We start from the raw sequence: 18,680 nt of genomic DNA on the forward strand, positions 1-18,680 counted from the left end.
ATTTTAGCTTACAGTGGTTCCTACACAAGGCGCAGCCCGTCTCGTAGGTAACCAATCCAGTGACAACTTCCCATTTCAAAAAGCGAAAAGTTGACAAAATTAAATAAAGACGTAAAAAATTTGACTAGGTATACTCGCTAAAATTTAATTTGTTTATTGTTTGTACACTTTTGTTTCTATTTGAATGTAACTTCAATTGTGTTACTATTTGTATGTTAGTACAGGCGAGTGTGTGTGTGTATTGTGGCAGATTGAGACTATCTTAACCTCTTCAGGATATCCTCCGTTTGCTCGTATGATAGATTATTTATCCAAGATCTCAATTTGTATTTTAGTTCTCAGACAGACAATTTTTTGAGAGGGACCTTAGACGCTTAGAGATATGATTCTCATTCCTAGATCAATAACTTCCAATCTCAAAAAAATGTACCTTTATATTTAGACCTATAGAAAACTGTAGGTATGAAATGAAAATTAAACTGAAGTATTACTTTGGGTTGATACACTTTTGGTCTAGCGATGCGTAACTATTGTTATATGTACCTACTTATATTAATTTAGCAAGAACTAAGTCACCGACTTAACTAGTTCGAAGAACATGCAGTTTAAGTTACAATTGGCAGGCAACATCGCTTAAAGAATGTTAACCGTTGGGGCAGAAAGGGTTGCTACTGGTGAACACAAACCGGCAGGCGTTAACGGGCCTCCCACTGGAACTGAAGTCATCACAAGAGTTGCAGGTGGTGAATGCAAGTGGCAAGTGGTCGTTAAGGCACTTGTCCCGCCGCCGACGATGAGCGAGAAGCGAGTAGAGCGAGTAACTAGAAACGAGTGGGCGAGTAGCGAGAAGAGAGTGTAGTTTTGTCGCTCGGCTGTAAGCGAGTGTTCGCGTGCGAGGGCGATTACTCGCTCCACTCGACTCGCTTTGCGGGGCGGCCGCCAAGCTGACATCGCTGGGCGAGTATCTATAGCTCAGCGAGTTTTATAACTCTTGTCGCTGCGACTCAAGATGTAAGAGCGAGTTCTCGCTGACAGTGTGAACAGCCAGCGATCAACTATTAATATATGTGTCTCTTTTACTCACACAGGATCTTATATCTTTTGTTCGTTTCTTGAGCGAGAAAATAGTCGATAGCCAATCTTTTCCTCGCTGGCGGTGAGACAAGTGCCTAATTGTGACAGAACATAGCGCGACGTCACGACTTCCGAACTTTGACGCGCTTCAACTTTGTCATTCTTTCTTCTTTCGACTAAAGAGAAAACACGTGTCGTGTCCAAAATTTTTAATAGTAGATTTTACAACAAGAGCATAAAACGAGCCTTTTCACCCGAGACGTTCATGCCCGAGCCGATACGGCGAGGGTGGATAGACACGTCGAGGGGAAAATAGGTTTAATGCTCGAGTTTACACTGCGTTTCACTTAGATTGCGAGGAAATGAAATAGCAACAGTGGAAAAAATTGTTCACTTGCTAGGTACCTTTTATTTTTTTTGCATTTTTATAAATAATTCCATTATTTTAATTTTACTGATTTATTATGATTGATTTGATTGATTTTTAGTTTTATATAAATTAAACAATATTTAAAAAATATATAGAAACTTTTTGTTTGTGGCTGTTGACACCTGATTACCTTGGTCTTGAGTCGGTATTAGACTAAGATTTTATTTTATGCACTAGAGCATAAAAAGTAATTTTATGTCGCCTAAGATACAGCATAAACACGAACTTTACGAGGGTGAGAAGTGAAAAAGCTTTTATTTAACTTGCAGTGTATCTTATACCTTATACATATCTATGTGCGGGTCAAATCTTGCAATTTATTTGACCCACTTTTAGTAGTCGGATTGTCTTGAAATTTGGCATACTTATGTAAATTGCATGCCAATACAATAATCTCGTAGTGACATCCTGGTAGTCCGGCTAGGATCGTCTCCGCAAGACAGAAAACTCTTCAACGGTTAATGGCATCGACTTGAAATTTGGTATGCAAATTTAGTTTGGGTGACAATGCAAGTCAACAAAAATTAGGTACAGTCGGCAAAAAAAACTTTTATTAAAAATGATTCTTTTTCCAAAAACTTATTGATTATCTGACTGACAGTCTAAATAAAATAGTCCTTTTTGAAACCCGGTATCTACCCAATTCCAATGCGCTGAATTCTCCCTGTCGCCAACCCTGCGTTCATACGTCGAGACCTGCCCAGCATAATAACAGATCGGGCAAGGGTGGCACATTGCCACCCCTTAATATCATGTGAGAGACGCTGGTAAATTTATCAATAGCATTATATCTCGAAACTGAGCACTCGTCTCGCTTATATTTTATTCAGGGTGCGACGTTTTGACATTCGGCGTTGGATGCTTTCCGCGGATCATGGGATATGGGTTTAAGCGATTTCAGAATTCAAAAAATATAAAATAGGTACTCTTTTCATTTGCTTATATAGTGAGTGCTTCGAAGCATTGATTAATTCTAACTAATAATATAAGCAAATGTAGGTAAGTATATTTATTTGTTTTATTTAGAGTACCTACTTAACCGATCGTTATGGTTGTGATTATTTTTTTATTACCTATTCTGCATAGCAAATCGGTATTCTTTATTGCAAATCTTTATATTTATAGTATTATAATAGTACCTACTTTAAAGAAAAGTGGGTACCTTTAAAAATCAAATTATAAAATAAATTAAATTAGCTGCTATTTCGTTCTGGAATGGTCGTCGAGTGTATCGTTTGGGTATTTGTTTGCAGTCTTATGATCTACACAGTTATTTCCGATTTTGAAATTGTTATTCTAATCAGTAAAAATAATTAGCGGGCCGCATTTGTAATGACCTGACAACTGATGATTATTGTATATTTTTATTAAGTGTCAACTAACAGACTACAGGTTAATTGACATCTTATTAATATATATTTTTTTTAAACTAAATTTAAACCAACAATGGCAAAAAACTTCCGTATCATCACTCACGTCCAAGAAGCTCGGGGATAACGCCCATATCTGTCACGTACGAAATATGGGTATACGATTTACACAATATCGTCATATGTCAGGGTGTCACGCAGCTCCCGAGGCGTCGGCCCCAATTACCGCTGGTATTGTTTCAACGCCACTATCTATTTACGCGGTTTGGGAATTAAGGGAAAAAAATGTTGAAATGATTGATTTGTTTGTGGATACGTTTTTGATACGATACTAAGTACTTGTACAAAAATAATATTTATTTAGCACAAATTAAGTAGTGGCGAGCCTTGACGTATCGGGGATACTCGGTAATTCAGTGATACACAGACGAACAGGACGGACTTCATTTGAAGTATCATAAAAAGGGATCTTTCTAGATATTTACGATACCAGCGGTTGAGATTTCGTAGTTGTATCCCGACCTCGTAGGGAAAACGTCGTTTCTGGGAAATTGCATACGTTTTTATACTTAATAAAATTCCAAAAAATATTACCAATGAAACGGATACAAAATTCAAATCTATTATCAAGAAGACATTAATATCTAAGGTGGATCGCTTACTTCAAAAAGCGAATCTACTGTGTTAAAAATGAAGTTGTGTGAAATACTTGTGATGTATAAATGACATTTAATAACAATATAAATCTGTTTAAAAATATATAATATATATACCTCGTTGAGTTTCTTGCCGGATTCTTCTCAACAAAGTTTTTCCAAACCGGTGGTAGATTTTTTTTTGACATTAATAGTACTTGTTATACTCGTAATAGCCTAAATCGAATAAAAATACTTTGACTTTGATTCCTGGATAAAAATTAGCCTATGTTCTTGCGGATGTTCAGCTATCATGTACCTCATCAAAATCCATCCAGTAGTTTTCGCTTGCAGGAGTCTGTGCAGAAAGTCGCAAACTAAGTAGCAACACCTACCTAAATATATTCAGGGAAAACTTTAAAAATCTTTGTAAAATCGAAGCAACACCGCCATTATTGTAAAGCAGCGTCGCAGAAGCGATGTTAGCAACAAACTAAGGTAAGTGCTCGTGTAATGGGCACGCTAATATCGCGCGTAAATATCGCGAACAGTCTTAATATTAAAACAGCCGTGCAATACTTACGTTGACACACGTAGGAGGCTCACATGGAGATGTTTTAGGACCATGGAGCGCTGCCTACGCTCAAGTGGTGCGGTGGGCTGGTGCGCTGCTGGAGACGCAAACTAGCTGCTGCATACCCTGGAATGAGGGCTATCGCGTATGAATTCGCCGCTAGAAAGCGCTAGTGTAGCGTGAAGTCTCCGAAATGTCAAATCTCATAGTTTTTGGGTGAGGTACCTACGCGGGTTTAGTTATAATTAGAATAATTTTGTGAATATTTTGCGTTACCTAAAATTAATTATGGCAATTATGCGTTACGGGGCAATAAATTTCTGTGTTTTGAGACAGTTCCCAACAAACATTTTAGTCGTATTAATTTCAATATACCTACAGGTTGATAAAAAATCCTGTACTATACTGTAACCCATATTAGGGCTACTGATTACTAATACGATATAAGTGGGAAAACATCGAAATTAGAAAGTCTTCTTGCGACTCCACTTCCATACAAAAAAATCTTTTTTTTTCGAATCACAGTATTTTCTACTTGGATCATATTAGTAATTAGTAGCCCTAATGTGGTTTAAAGTATAGTACAGGTTTTAATAACACCCTATACACATTTTTTTATACACACCTAAGAAATGGTACCTGGCTATGTATATGGCGAAAACGGGTAAACCGTATGAAGTTATAGAAGTTTCCCAAGACTCAGAAACAGACACAAAATTTAAATCTATTGTCAAGAAGACATTAATATATAAGGCGTATTATTAAAATTAATGATTATATCATGGATAGGGAAATTTGGAAATAATTCCGATCCGCATTGGCGAGTGCTTACTCCAAATAGCGAATTGAGAACTGTTTTAAATATGTAATTGTGTTAAATACTTGTGATGTATAGATATCACTAAAATATGATTGTAAATCTGTTTACAAAATATACCTAGGTTTATTGCCAGACTCTTCTCAACAGAGGTTTTTACGAACAGGTGGTAAATTTTTTGACATTCATAAGTGCTTGTTACAATCTAAATTGAATAAAGATATTTTGACTTTGACTCAATATTTCATGTCAAAGCTTGTCTTAAGCAAAGTGCCAATCAGACTCGCGCACGAAGGGTTCCGTACCATCTATACAACTTCATTAGGATTAGCAAAAAAATTGCAAAAAAATACATTTGTTGTATGGGGGCCCCTTAAATATTTATTCTGATCTATTTTTGTTATATATATATTATATCGACTACAGTTATACATAATCTGTGAAAATTTCAACTGTCTAACTATCATGGTTCATGAGATACAGCCTGGTGACAGACGGATGGACAGCGAAGTAGTATAAAGTAGTAGGGTTTCCGTTTATACCCTTTGGGTACGGAACCCTGAAGAGGCACAAAAAGCTAAACCGTTATGTGGATACAAATGGGTGCGATGCGATATATGTATCACATGAGGAACCTTTCACAATAAAATACGAGTACACATTTGAACAGGAATACGAATCCATTGAATGTGCTTCCATTAATTTAAAGCACTTAATACAATTACTTTTCTTAATAAAACCATTTATATTTCAAGTGAGGTTTTTTATAAAGGTATATTTCTGTATTTTGTATAGCACGTTTAAAACATTACTAGCGGTATATTGGTACAAGTGGCATGATAATGTTAGCGTATATTGATGCAAGTGATAAAACGTTTATAAATCAATAGATGAAGGTAAAAGAGCATCTGTTTTATCATTTGAAAAGAAGCATTTGTTTGTTCATTGCAAGCCATATAAGTATTTCATCTAAAAATTCATATACAATATAAAAATATCGTTAGATCACTAATCTACGCATTACGCCGTATACTGGAGCAAGTGGTAGTTAGCTCAGTATACCGCACAACTACAAGATGTAAAATACGCGTATAGTAGTGTATCTGCAATTTTCTCAAAAACTATAAGAAATTTCAAAATTCCATGAATACAGGTAGAAAGCAAATATTTTCTTTGGAACAATGCAAAATTTTGAAAAGTTATATCATCAAATGAGAAAGTTACAGGTTTGGAACCTTTGAACAGCTCTCCTGTAAATTTATGATTATGCACTTGTACCAGTATACTTAGGAGGTGTCGATATCACCAATACACAACTTTTAGCCGTATAACTAGTGCTGTCGTCTTAATAACGTCTATATGACTTTTACACCGGTATTTATCGTATTAGAGCCGCGAAAACTACTATTACGTGACGATCGCGTAAGAGTAATATATTGCACTCTTATAAAATTTAGAGTCAATTTGTAGTCGTATATAGACATCGTATAGACTTCTATACGACCGTTTATGGGTCAATCAACTTTTTTACCGACACTAATCTGTCCGCGACATTTTTCAAACAATTGCAGATTTTTGTAAGTAAACATGTTTTTTCTGTAATTCAATAGATGGTGTACATGAATACATGCCATCCTACGTAAGTTCAACCTATTAAACCGTGAAATATCTTGTTAGAAGTACGATTTTTTGGTAACGCCAGAGACAATTTTGGTAACGCAGGAGACGCCCAAAGTGTCGGTAAAATAGTTGATTGGCCCTTATATGACTGTTATACAACTTTTAGTCGTATAACTAGTGCTGTCGTCGTAATAACGTCTATATGACTTTTACACCGGTATTTATCGTATTAGAGCCGCGAAAACTACTATTACGTGAGGATCGCATAAGAGTAATATATTGCACTCTTATAAAATGTTGAGTCGATTTTTAGTCGTATATTGACATCGTATAGACTTCTATGCGACGTTTTATATGACATTTACACAACTTTTAGCGGTATAACCGGAGATGTTGTCTTAGTAAAGTCTATACGACTTTAACACCAACATTTATTGTGTTATAGTCATAAGAACTACTTTTACGTGACGATCGTGTAAAAGTCATAAATTGCACTCTTATACGATTCTAAGTTAATTTGTAGTCCAATATGAACATCGCATAAACTTCTATACGACTGTTTTACATGACTATTAAATCTGATATGGTTAAAAACTTTTTTATGTCGATTATTATATTATTATCACGTAATATCATTTTTTTCTTCTTCACCAATAACACCAGTAAATCACGAGTTTAGTTATAATTTTCCTTTTTTATGTGAGACTACTTTCACCTAACCCTAATTTCGTTAAAATGGCTGACAAAAGAAAAGTTCACAGAATGCAAAGTCGTTTAGATATTGTATTACGGTTGTATCTTAAACCCTAAGACGTTTAAAGGTAATTATTAAAACGTTCATTAAAAACATTGAAAAGAATATAGCTTAATTTACAGAATTTATAAGGCGCGTTCATTATATTGAGAAGACTAGGGCATATTACTCGATAGCGTTAATTTCCCAACAGATAAATGTACATACTTAGTCGTACGTGAGTTTCGAAGATGTCACAAGAAGATAACTAAAATATAAAAATGGCTGTTCTACTTTGCTATGATTAAAGTAATTGTCCGTCGCAGTTTTTAAGTTTGAATTTACTACATTTATCTGATAACTTTACAACAGAACCCCATATTAAAGTCACGATAAACACTTTTATTCGATAAAATGCGGTAAAACAGCGGTAATAAACACCATAACTCCATGAACATTGGTCATGACACCATGTCTCACGATTTCTATACGACCACTACACGACTGATACAGTGACTTATAGGACTGCTACGTGACTATATTACGACATAGATTCGTATAAAATGGGCCTTTTCTCGGTCATATCGATGTGATAACGACGTGTTTACGACCAGCTTATACAACCAAAAGTCAAAATTGGCACGTTGTGGCCACCTGTAAAATGTTTGTTGGGTTTTGTCTTTCGGAAACTTTTGTCCTCCCTTTTTTTCCGAACAAAACGGGACTACGCAACACTGTGGTTGCTCGATATTTTTATGGTACGGTTTTTAGGTGTATTAAATATGATTTTAATCTAAACTTTGTTTTCACGCCCGTAATAACAGACTTTGAAAGCCACACTTAAAAACCTCACGCAACAGTGGCGCCATCTAGAAAGACAAAAAACGATAGCTCTGATCTGATTGACTCCCTGCACGGCAATGGATAGTTTAGTCATGTGTTAGCGCTCTAATTAACCTGTTCCTGCGGGGCAAGAGGGACGAGGTGTCGACACAACTTGACACAAGCGAGCGTAGGTCCCCGTCGTCGTACGCACATTCTCCCACCATAGGCGAATTAAAAAAAATATTCAGGGAGTCTCTGACCATGTGGCTTTAAATCCAGGGTTCGATTGTAGTCGTATAACTTGCGTTTGTTCTGCTACTTTTTAAAAATATGACCACTGTGAATTTAAGTTTTTTCATACAAATTAATAAATAAATATCACGGGACAATTCACACCAATTGACCTAGTCCCAAAGTAAGCTTAGCAAAGCTTGTGTTATGGGTACTAAGCAACGGATAAATATAATTATATAGATAGATACATACTTAAATACATATTAAACACCCAAGACCCGAGAACAAACATTCGTATTTTTCATACAAATATCTGCCCCGACACGGGAATCGAACCCGGGACCTCAAGCTTCGTAGTCAGGTTCTCTAACCACTAGGCCATCTGATCGTCTAAATTAAATGTAATTTTCAATGTATGCGATACAATACTAAATTGACGGCACATTGATGAATGTTTTTCTTAGAGTTGTCAAATAAATGTCAAAAAATAATTTCAAGGACCCGCCGTACCAAGATGCAGCGATAGCACCGCATGTCCGATGTACACACTGATTTAACAATTAAACTTTGAGGATCAATAAATGATCTTTTAAATTTGAGTTTTTTGAAAATGTTACAAAACAAAAGTAGCTTAGTTTTGTGAGTAGAATCGAACCTAATGTAATGTGATTTGCAATAAACAATTTTGAATTGGACCTTAACCCTTAAATGGACACAGCGTATTTATCTTGCTATTTTTTATGAATTGTTGTTTTTTGATTTGTTTTTGGGGTGGAAAAGAAATAAATTGTCAATTTTTTCATATTTTTTTTTATTTTTCATTATTTTCAGCATGTCACTTTTAAAGGACATTGCCATTTTATGTATATACTATACGTACTCAGACCTGTCACACAGGACGGACATTGCCCACTTAACGTAATAAAATATTCTTAGGATACAAACAATGAGATAAAAAAAACATATATTATAATCACTGCTTTTGAGATCATAGTTATTATTTAGGAAATATTTACCTTACGTACACATATAAATGGAAATTATTAAACTTGCCGTAATGAAATAACATCATGCTCCTCAAAAAAAAAATCTAATAAGTAAGTACCTAGTATAGCAATTCCAGTGATGTAAACCAATTGTCGAAATATACTGTACATAGAGTCGGATTAGATATAGTTTTACACGTCTAACCACTGTCTTAGCTCCAACACCAAGATAATTTTCTTCCCACTCTGTAAATTGTACATCCTGAAATGTCATCATCAATCATCGTATGCAAAAAAATCGTAGACCATCCCCGAAGTTCCGGCTCTCACCAAAAACTTAAAGCCCCATTTGTGTGGTTTCTTGGGGTTGTATTGTTTTCGGTGGCCAGCTTTCTTACACTTATAGGGTATAAGCATCTCGTCGATGGCAAAAGATCTTTCTTCTTCGATTTTAAGACATTGCTTATGTACACATACTCTATCGCAGTGGACAGTTTGTGATAGCTGTCTTTCGGGTCTTCGTTTGCATTATCGCAGAAGTGTAAATCGCGTTTGATACATTTGTAACGTTTCAGCCGCATGTCAGATGCGATAGGTTCAAATCTAAAATCGTTGCTCCAATAATCTTCAATAGCCGGCATTCTTACGATACCTATGAGTACCTCTATACCAAGTAAAGTTTCTATTTATTTTTTGTTACACATATAGATATACCAGTTTGTTGTACAGAATACAGGTTAGTCATATCGACAATAAAGTTTAGTAATTCGTCAGTAAACATTTTTTTGAAATACATATTATTATGATTGGTTTTTTGGAGTCTTTTTGTATTTTTTATTTCAACTCCAAATTTGTTACTTTTACGGGTATCCCGTGAAACCATATCGAAAATACAAACTGAGACATGGATGCACAGAAAAACCAGAAAAAGAGACCAGCGCTGGGAACCCAGGTCCTCAGCAATCCGTGCTGCGTGCTTATAACCCCTACACCACCGCTGGACAGGAACCTAGACACGAATTTTTCCTATTTATTTATTTATTTATCTATGCATATGTATCTCAGGTTGCTTATTTCTACTACGCTACTTATGCACGGATTGCTGAGGACCTGGGTTCGATTCCCAGCGCTGGTCTCTTTTTCTGGTTTTTCTTTTTAGATTGTCTTAGATCTCCACCCTTTCCCGGCCATGTTACTGTAACAATAGGACAAATAAGAATGCTATAAAGGATTTACATACATATATTCATATAATTTAGTGAAATTTTGTTTAGTAAGCAACTAATATTGTGGTTCTAGCAGTGTACTTTGTCCGTTATAAGAGACTAATAACGTCAGCATAACTTTTAAGAGAATACAGGCAAAGTCCGTTATAAATGACAAATGATAAAATTACAGCTTTTAGGGAATATAGGTAATGTCCGTTTTAAATGACAAATATTAAAATCACAACTTTAAGGTATAACGGGCAAAGTCCGTTTTAAGTGACGCTCTGATTATTTCAAGCATCAAGAAGAAATTATAGGTATTTTTTTCAAAATAACTACTGTATACTTTAAACAAACAGTTATTACACCACAGATATATAAAAAAAATACATAAAACATAGTAATACTTCCGAAAACAGTTTCTTGATGATGAGCCCACGTCGTTTTCGGCCGTTGTACTTTTACGAATGCTCGCTTCTTGTCACATGACGCGTGCGCACTGTCTCTTGATGCGCGAGGAAGAAAGGGATAGCCTAATGAACGTCACTTTGTACGTGGACTGCGCGGCAGTTCGTTCAAATTTGAATTGTGAGCGTTTTATTGGTGTGTCATTTGAAACGGACAAAAACAATTTAAGGGTTAAACTTACTTCCTATTTGTCCAGCGGCCATGTTGTCTATAATGCCCGAGCGCTCGCAATCGCATTCACCATGTCGTTCTATTCATAATAATATGTTATATATAACGACTGACAGAAGGAAATGGTGAAAGCAATAGTGATTCCGTGTGCATTAGACAATAAGGTCTCAGTTTTTTAAATCGTTTTAATCCCTCGTCTCCATATAACCCGAAGCTAAGCAAGACACGATACTAGGCGAGCATAGCCAACCGGGGTCATCGCAAACAAATGAGGGGTGTAAATCCACCCCGTATCTCCCACGGCAGGTAGGTTACCCTTCCTTAACATATGTAACGGCGGCTGTAGTGATGTTGCCTAAGACATTAAGATTTTAGCTAAGAAGGTTGCCTTGGCTGGAAAAGGCTGCCAAGTATCGTCGCTTCCTACTAATTTTATACATGTCATTAGCTTAATAAAGACCGAGGTAGAAGTAGGTAAGTATGTTTGATTGAACATAACGAAACAAAACTTAAAATTAGTTCAATAGTTCTACAGATGACAGTTTTGAGAGTAGTGTACCTTGTTGTTCGTCTGTCTGTCAAGATCCTTTTTTTAACCCCCTACGCAAAAAGAGGGGTATTATAAGTTTGACCGCTATGTGTGTCTGTCTGTGGCAGCGTAGCTCTTAAACGGGTGAACCGATTTGAATGCGGTTTTTTTATTTAAAAAAAGGGTTTTTAGCGATGGTTCTTAGATATATTTTATCAAAATATGTTTAGCCGTTTTTGAGATATTGAACTTTGAAGTGACGATGTCGGGGGTTTTCCCTGGAGAGCTACGGTGCCACAGACAGACCGACAGACACACATAGCGGTCAAACTTATAACACCCCCTTTTTGCGTCGGGGGTTAAAAACCCTGTCTAAAAGATGACCGGTTGTTTTATTTGCTTTATTCATTAAGTCTAGTTAAACCCCATGCCCCATCCCTAACTCACCTACGTGGTACAGTAGGCAGTTAAGACTTCAAGTGTTTCGGACGTCCCAGAGAATTTATAGACGGCGGTATTGGTTTTGTTCGGTCTGAGAGGGCATAAATTAGGAGCATAAGGTGCCATTACTTACACATATGCTAACTACACCCTACTAGCGTACCAAGCTTCACTCTTGTGAACCATTCGATCTATCCGTCGAAATAAATTTCGGGGTTTTACCACATTGGAGAATTGTAATAGAAATTATCAAAAATTATATTGCGGTCTTCTTTTACGTTGTATTACGGACACCTTTAAAATTTCATGTCTCTAAACCAGAGATTAGGTACTTTTTATCCCGATATTCCCGAGGTATCAGGATAAATTCGCGATATTTTAACCGCTTTATAGTTGAGAGATATTGAAATGCCAGAACTAATGGTACCTAAATGCGGACAAAGCCGCGGACAAAAGTTAAATTACAGTAACAATCAAAATCTCACAAAATCCTCAGTTTGTTTTGCTTTTGTAGTGACAGTTGAAATATATATAAGTACATTATGCCTAAATTTCAGCTGTCTATCTAAGCTCTATAAAGGTTCAGCTATCTGTCTACATAATAAGATTCTAGAGATACTGTCCAAGGACGGATAGATTAGATTAGATTAGATTAGATTTATTTATTACCTTTTGAAAAAATACATTATAAGCACATGTCAGTTAATTACAAGAAATTCACAAAAGGATCGTCAAATGTATACAAAAATAAATAAATCTTATTAAGTATAATAAATAGTCAGCGATAATAAAAAATAAATAAATTTAAAATGTCAAATTAGAATTAAATTCAATAATAATAATTAAAAGCAAAACAAGAATATTCTTAAATCTAAGTCAAATTTATGCAATAGGAACCAAACGAACAATCAAATAATTAAAATGTCAAAATACACAGCCATCTGACATCTGATAAACTGACAGACAGCGAAGCTATAATAGTAAAAACCTTATGGTGTTTAGTATGACGCCCTTTGAGTACAGAACCTTAAAAATGTCCGTTATTTAAAACATTTTACTATTTTTCACACCAGATACAAAGTACTTAAGATACTTCTCTATATCAACAATATCACTTTAAAATATTCCACCTCTAAATTAGAAAATTAACGTCTCCTATATTTACAGATACAATTCAGGGGTGCCCAAGCTCGCCAGAGATAGCGGCTGCTTTATTAACTTGAGCTGGAATGCGGCCCGGTGTTTCGAAGAACTGGGTGAAAATCAAGTTGAAAGATTCTGTTAAATTCATGGATAGGTACATGCAGGTGAAGGTAATATAAGCGTGTTAAAAAGAAACAAAAAGATGTGGAGACGACCACAAATCTAAGTACTGACCGCGGCCGACGTTGCTTAACTTCAGCTTTTTTTCTATGAAATGAGTAGGTACATCCCTATTTAATTAAGTCCCAAATGTGTTAATTTTTTTGTCACCATCATAGATATCTTAATTCCAAGTTCAAGTATGTACCTGCATAACACATAACATAACAGATGGCTGTGTATTACACCGTATGTATGTCAAAAACAAATAGTATTATAAGAATATCGAAAGACATCAGGCGGAGTTCAGTCGCTCAGGTAAATAAAACTTGAAATTTTAATGACTTAAACTCGGTGACCCTATCTAATAGAATAGAATAGAATAGAATATAATTTATTTATTGTCAAACATAACATACATATTTATCACATTTGTCTTCCTCTTATTCTACGTAAATCGGTTTTGTATCTATGTAGCTAAATATATAACCACAAAAAGACAACATCGAAAATTATGTAAATAGAGGTAATCTCTGATGTATGATTGCTTCTATTTTTTATGCACAATCATCATCCACTTTACTATAATTAAAAAATACATAAATAAAAATTGTAACTGTTTATTATAAACCAGAATAGCATTACAGTGTTTCATAATTACTTAGTTAATAATCTTTATTATTTAACATTTTATATCTAAGGAGTGCGATGAGCGGGCGAGCCCCCATGTATAATCAAAATATAATAATGAAATATAATGTTTCCATGCTATATAATAATAATATGCTACTTAACAGTACCTAAGTCACACCCTGTTTGACACTAAAAATTTGTATGCAATATTTGGAACGTTCTACTAAGCAAGCAGTTTCTTCAAAACTATGCTATCGAGTACAATTTGTATATGCCAGTGAATGCTATGTATGACGAAAGCTATACCAGCAGCGTCCATATGAGGCTTTTGGGATGTTTTGTGACTCTATGAATGCTATAGCAGGCATTGCGAAGAATGGAACTTTGCGTTGGACGAAGTTTTCGTCGATCGAATGGGCGAAAATTTATTTAGGGAACTACTACTGTTAAGTAGTGATAAATAGATTTTACCATTTCGATCCGGCAGTAAAATTTCGGCACTAATATTTTTTTTTAGTTTAATTCTATACTTGTATTATTTTGTGTCACTAATAAATGTTTTTTCTTTCTTTCTTTCATGGGAATTCCCGAAAATTCCATAGAGGGTTTTACTAACGTTGCATTATAAAAGAAATTTTCAAATTTTGGGCTTTTATCGCAATCCCGTGGAAACACCGGAATAAAAGCAGCCTATGTGTTATTCCAGACGTACAGCTCTCTACATACCAAATTTCATCCAAATCCGTCCAGCGGTTTTAGCGTGAAAGAATAACATATACATACTACTTAGACGCACATACACATACTCGATAAATAATTTGTCGTCCGGAATGTTCTTTACGTCAGTTCGGCTTAAAACATGGAAGCAGCTTACAGACGAAATCCATTATCAAGGGCATAGTTCTCTCCGGTGATACTCTTAGCCTTATCACTCGCAAGGAAAAGCGTCAGTTCAGCCACCTTCTCAGGTTCAATTATCTTCTTCAGAACAGAGCGATCCTTAATGGTCTCCAAATGAGCCTCATACCCCTCATGGGCCACCAGAACAGCAGTTTTGACTGTACCAGGGTTCACGGAATTTACTCTTACACCAGCACCACCAAGCTCAAGAGCAGCGTAACGAGTAAGACTATCCAGATCTGCTATCGTAACACCAACCACCACATTATCGTGGAATGTTATACTCGGAATGTTAACAATGTCACCTTTAGTTCTGATCAGGTATGGTGCACCAGCATTACATCATCGTACGCTTTAAGAATGCTTCCATCGAGAATGTTCCCTTCTGAATGAATAAGCACCAGCGTTGTTTACCAATACATCTATTTTCTGGAATTTCTCAACTACTTTTTCAATGACGACTTTCGAATTGTTTCATCTTCATTAGTGAACTCTGCTTTTACTATTAGCGTTTTCTTGCCAGTATCACATTGCTTGGCGACTTTGTCGAGTCTCTCTTAGTTTCTTCTTACTAAAGCCTCTTCAGCTCCATTTTTGGAAAATGCGATGACGATAGCCTCTCCAATAAAAGCACTGGCTTATTTTGGAAATTGGTTAATTTTCAACTGTATTATTCTGAGTATTCCAAACTATTTATGTAGATTGTTATCACTGTGTCAATTTGGGGAATCATAATGTTGTGTTTATTGTGAGCTATGGCGTAAATTAAGATAAATAAAAAGGATTATAAAAAAAATGTCTGATGCATTGCTTGTAAACAAGGTAGTTCCTTGATTGCTTGTAAATAAGATGTTGATGAATAACGTATTTGGAAAACACACACCATAATAAATAATAAGTAAAGGTATTCCCTGATTTTCACTGAAGACCGTAATGTTCCGAAATTAACGAAACCAGCAGGCAAACTCCTAGTAATTTATAAATTAGTTGTTTTCGACTTTTTTAAGACTCCAGCCAAATAATTAGTTTTCTAAAAGAGTTCCGCTGGTCTAGAAGTAGGTAACTTTTGCTCAGGTGTTTTGTATGAGTACAAAGCTATTATGTAGGTATACTGTAGCAATCAGTAAGCACACAAATATCACGTTTTATCAATAATCTTTCGACTTATTTACATTCGTCTCCCCTCGGCGGCTAAATTGTATACAAATATTGGCTAAGAATCAACCCCTAAGTGTATTTGGGGGCAATTTGAATACTTCGCGGATTTGGTCAATTTTATGAATGAAGGATAGTCATAGTCATATCGTTTATTGCAATTATGTGATATAAAAGGTCTTAATTATATTAATACAACATGCGCCAGCGCCAGCATAAACCCTGCAAGGGCACCGCAAATTGCTGAACAAATTGTAAGTCCATTTCTAATTTTTCAAACTTAATACTAGCTAAATAAGAATATTATTCATCACAATCGAAAAATTCTTGTAGATTATAACACTTTGAAAGCAGATAATTTTTAACTTATTATTGAATAATGTTCTTTTGAAATATTTCGAATTTCTAAAGGTATTTATTAAGTATAATTTTTTATCGCCATGTGGTGTGTCCCTGAACTTACAATTCGTAGGGTTGTTGATGAACTATTTTTTTTTATTTTGTTTAAGCCAGCTCTACAATAGTTGCCCCTCTCTTGGCCCACACAAATGTTTTTACTTTTTTAACAAATTTACTGATTTCTAATATATATATTGATGTGAAAGTTTTATTTTTAAAGAGTATAATGTGGTCTGCAGCTATCTCTCCCCTTTAAGTTAACTAGAATGCTGATGCATTTATTTTGCAATATAAAAAGTTTATTACAGTATGTGCTATTACCACATAGAATTACGCCATACCATAGCCAGGCATGCGCATAAGCATAGTATGCTGTCATTGCTGTTTTTAAATCTATAGAGAGCGTATGTGAATCTCAATAGTTTGCTTGACACCTTATCCATATGGCCCTTCTAGTTAAATTCCGAATCAATTGTTATTCCCATAGACCACATGAATTTAAAAAACCTATTTCTTGTTACCAAACGAGGTATTTTAAGCATGCATGCATTTGCATGTACAAGTCAAGAATTTAATTAAAAGAAATCAAAAACTAAGCAGTGCATTGTTATGATACTTTTACACTCGTAGGTACGATTAATAATGTATAATTGACCAAGAAATGCTTTGAGTACCATAGGGTTCAATATCATTTGTAGAGTTAAAAAACATTAAGGCTGAAATTAATATCAAATACTTACTCAGATATGCTACTCTTTGAAGCAGTAAAAATCAAACTTCAATGTCAACGCAGACACTAAACAGGTGTTTCCATACGTAACCGTAAAAGCTATGAGTTAGGATACTTCCTTCCTTACTCTAAATCCTTTACAGTGCAATCTGCCAGCTGTGGAATCGGCTACCGACCTCCATCAGGCAATCTCCCACCGTGGATCTTTTAGGGAAGGCTTGAGAAGAATGTGGCTTGCATCTTCTCCTTAAATATTTGAGAACATTCCTTTGTTTAAAATGCTTATATATTATATGTATTATAGTCATATATATAGTAGTTTATTTATTTATATTGTAGTTTATGTATTATATTGTTTAAAGCACTGTATAGTAGCTTCCATTATTTTAACTCTTAAACTCACCTTTGTCGGACCCTAACGTGTTTTCCTCTCCTCTCATCCACTCAAAGGTTGACTGGTAGAGATCCTTAAAGGGATAAGTTCGCCTTTGTAAGAGTATCTTAAAGTTTGTCAGTTGAATTTTGTTAATTTCTTTTGTACAATAAAGAGTTTACATACATACATACTTCGGTGCATAGGCGTATATAAGGGGAAGGGGGGGGTGGTGATGCCGTGACCACCCAGTATGGTCTAGTGCCCACCCCAGGATGTGGGGTAACCAATTCGAAATTCAAAAATACTGATATCTTCACACAAAAATTCAGGTCAGAGCCCTGTGAAAAATAACCCTAGTAGGTACTTAACGTAAAGTTGAACCTACATGCATTTTCATAAACATTTATGCTTGTTAATTTTTTATTGTAATAAAATATACATCAATCAAACCACATAGTTCTGAAGCAGAAACAAAACGCACCAACCCATCTCTTAAAAAGTTGATTCTGTCACCGTTTGTTTTGTGAAGTTTGTCAAATCGTGAAATCGTCGCGCCGTTAACCGAAAGCAAAACAAACTGCTAATTTTAAATTTTACAATGGTTTCGCGTACTTACGAAATGAAGCTATCTAACCATAAAAATATTTAAAGACCTCAGTGCTAGTTTGAAGGAAAATCCTACCGGGAAGCTACGTAATTTGTTAGAATTCAGAGATGATGTGCTGTACGTTTGGAATTCAATTGAGAACTGTTTAACGAGTTTAAACCTCAAGCATTTGGAGGAAATGATGACGAGACACCTATCAGGTTAGTTTTAGTATATTTGGCTCATTATTCCTACTTTTCAGCGGCTATTCTAAGATTCCGGCGTAAAATAGCAAACTAGTTTGAGGTTATGTTGTCATTGGATTGAAACAATCTTTTGGCTCTTAAATGGCCCAATATTATGCAATAGCTTTTTCATATCGAACGTAATGTATTTTAGAAGTCAATTCCATGACTTAATGTACCAAACATTAGTTTAAAGGTCAATAAATTAATCCAAATTTATCTGAAACAAACAATGATTA

At 35.3% G+C, this 18,680-nt stretch overlaps 1 protein-coding gene across 1 annotated transcript in view; it reads right to left on the reverse strand.

The window, feature by feature from the left end:
• LOC141438421 (zwei Ig domain protein zig-8-like) overlaps positions 1-18,680 on the reverse strand; it is a 562,997-nt gene that overhangs the window by 280,238 nt on the left and 264,079 nt on the right. The gene's annotated exons all lie outside the window — the stretch shown is intronic.

Source organism: Choristoneura fumiferana, chromosome 18 (genome assembly GCF_025370935.1).
Source record: "Choristoneura fumiferana chromosome 18, NRCan_CFum_1, whole genome shotgun sequence".
Taxonomy (NCBI): Eukaryota; Metazoa; Arthropoda; class Insecta; order Lepidoptera; family Tortricidae; genus Choristoneura; species Choristoneura fumiferana.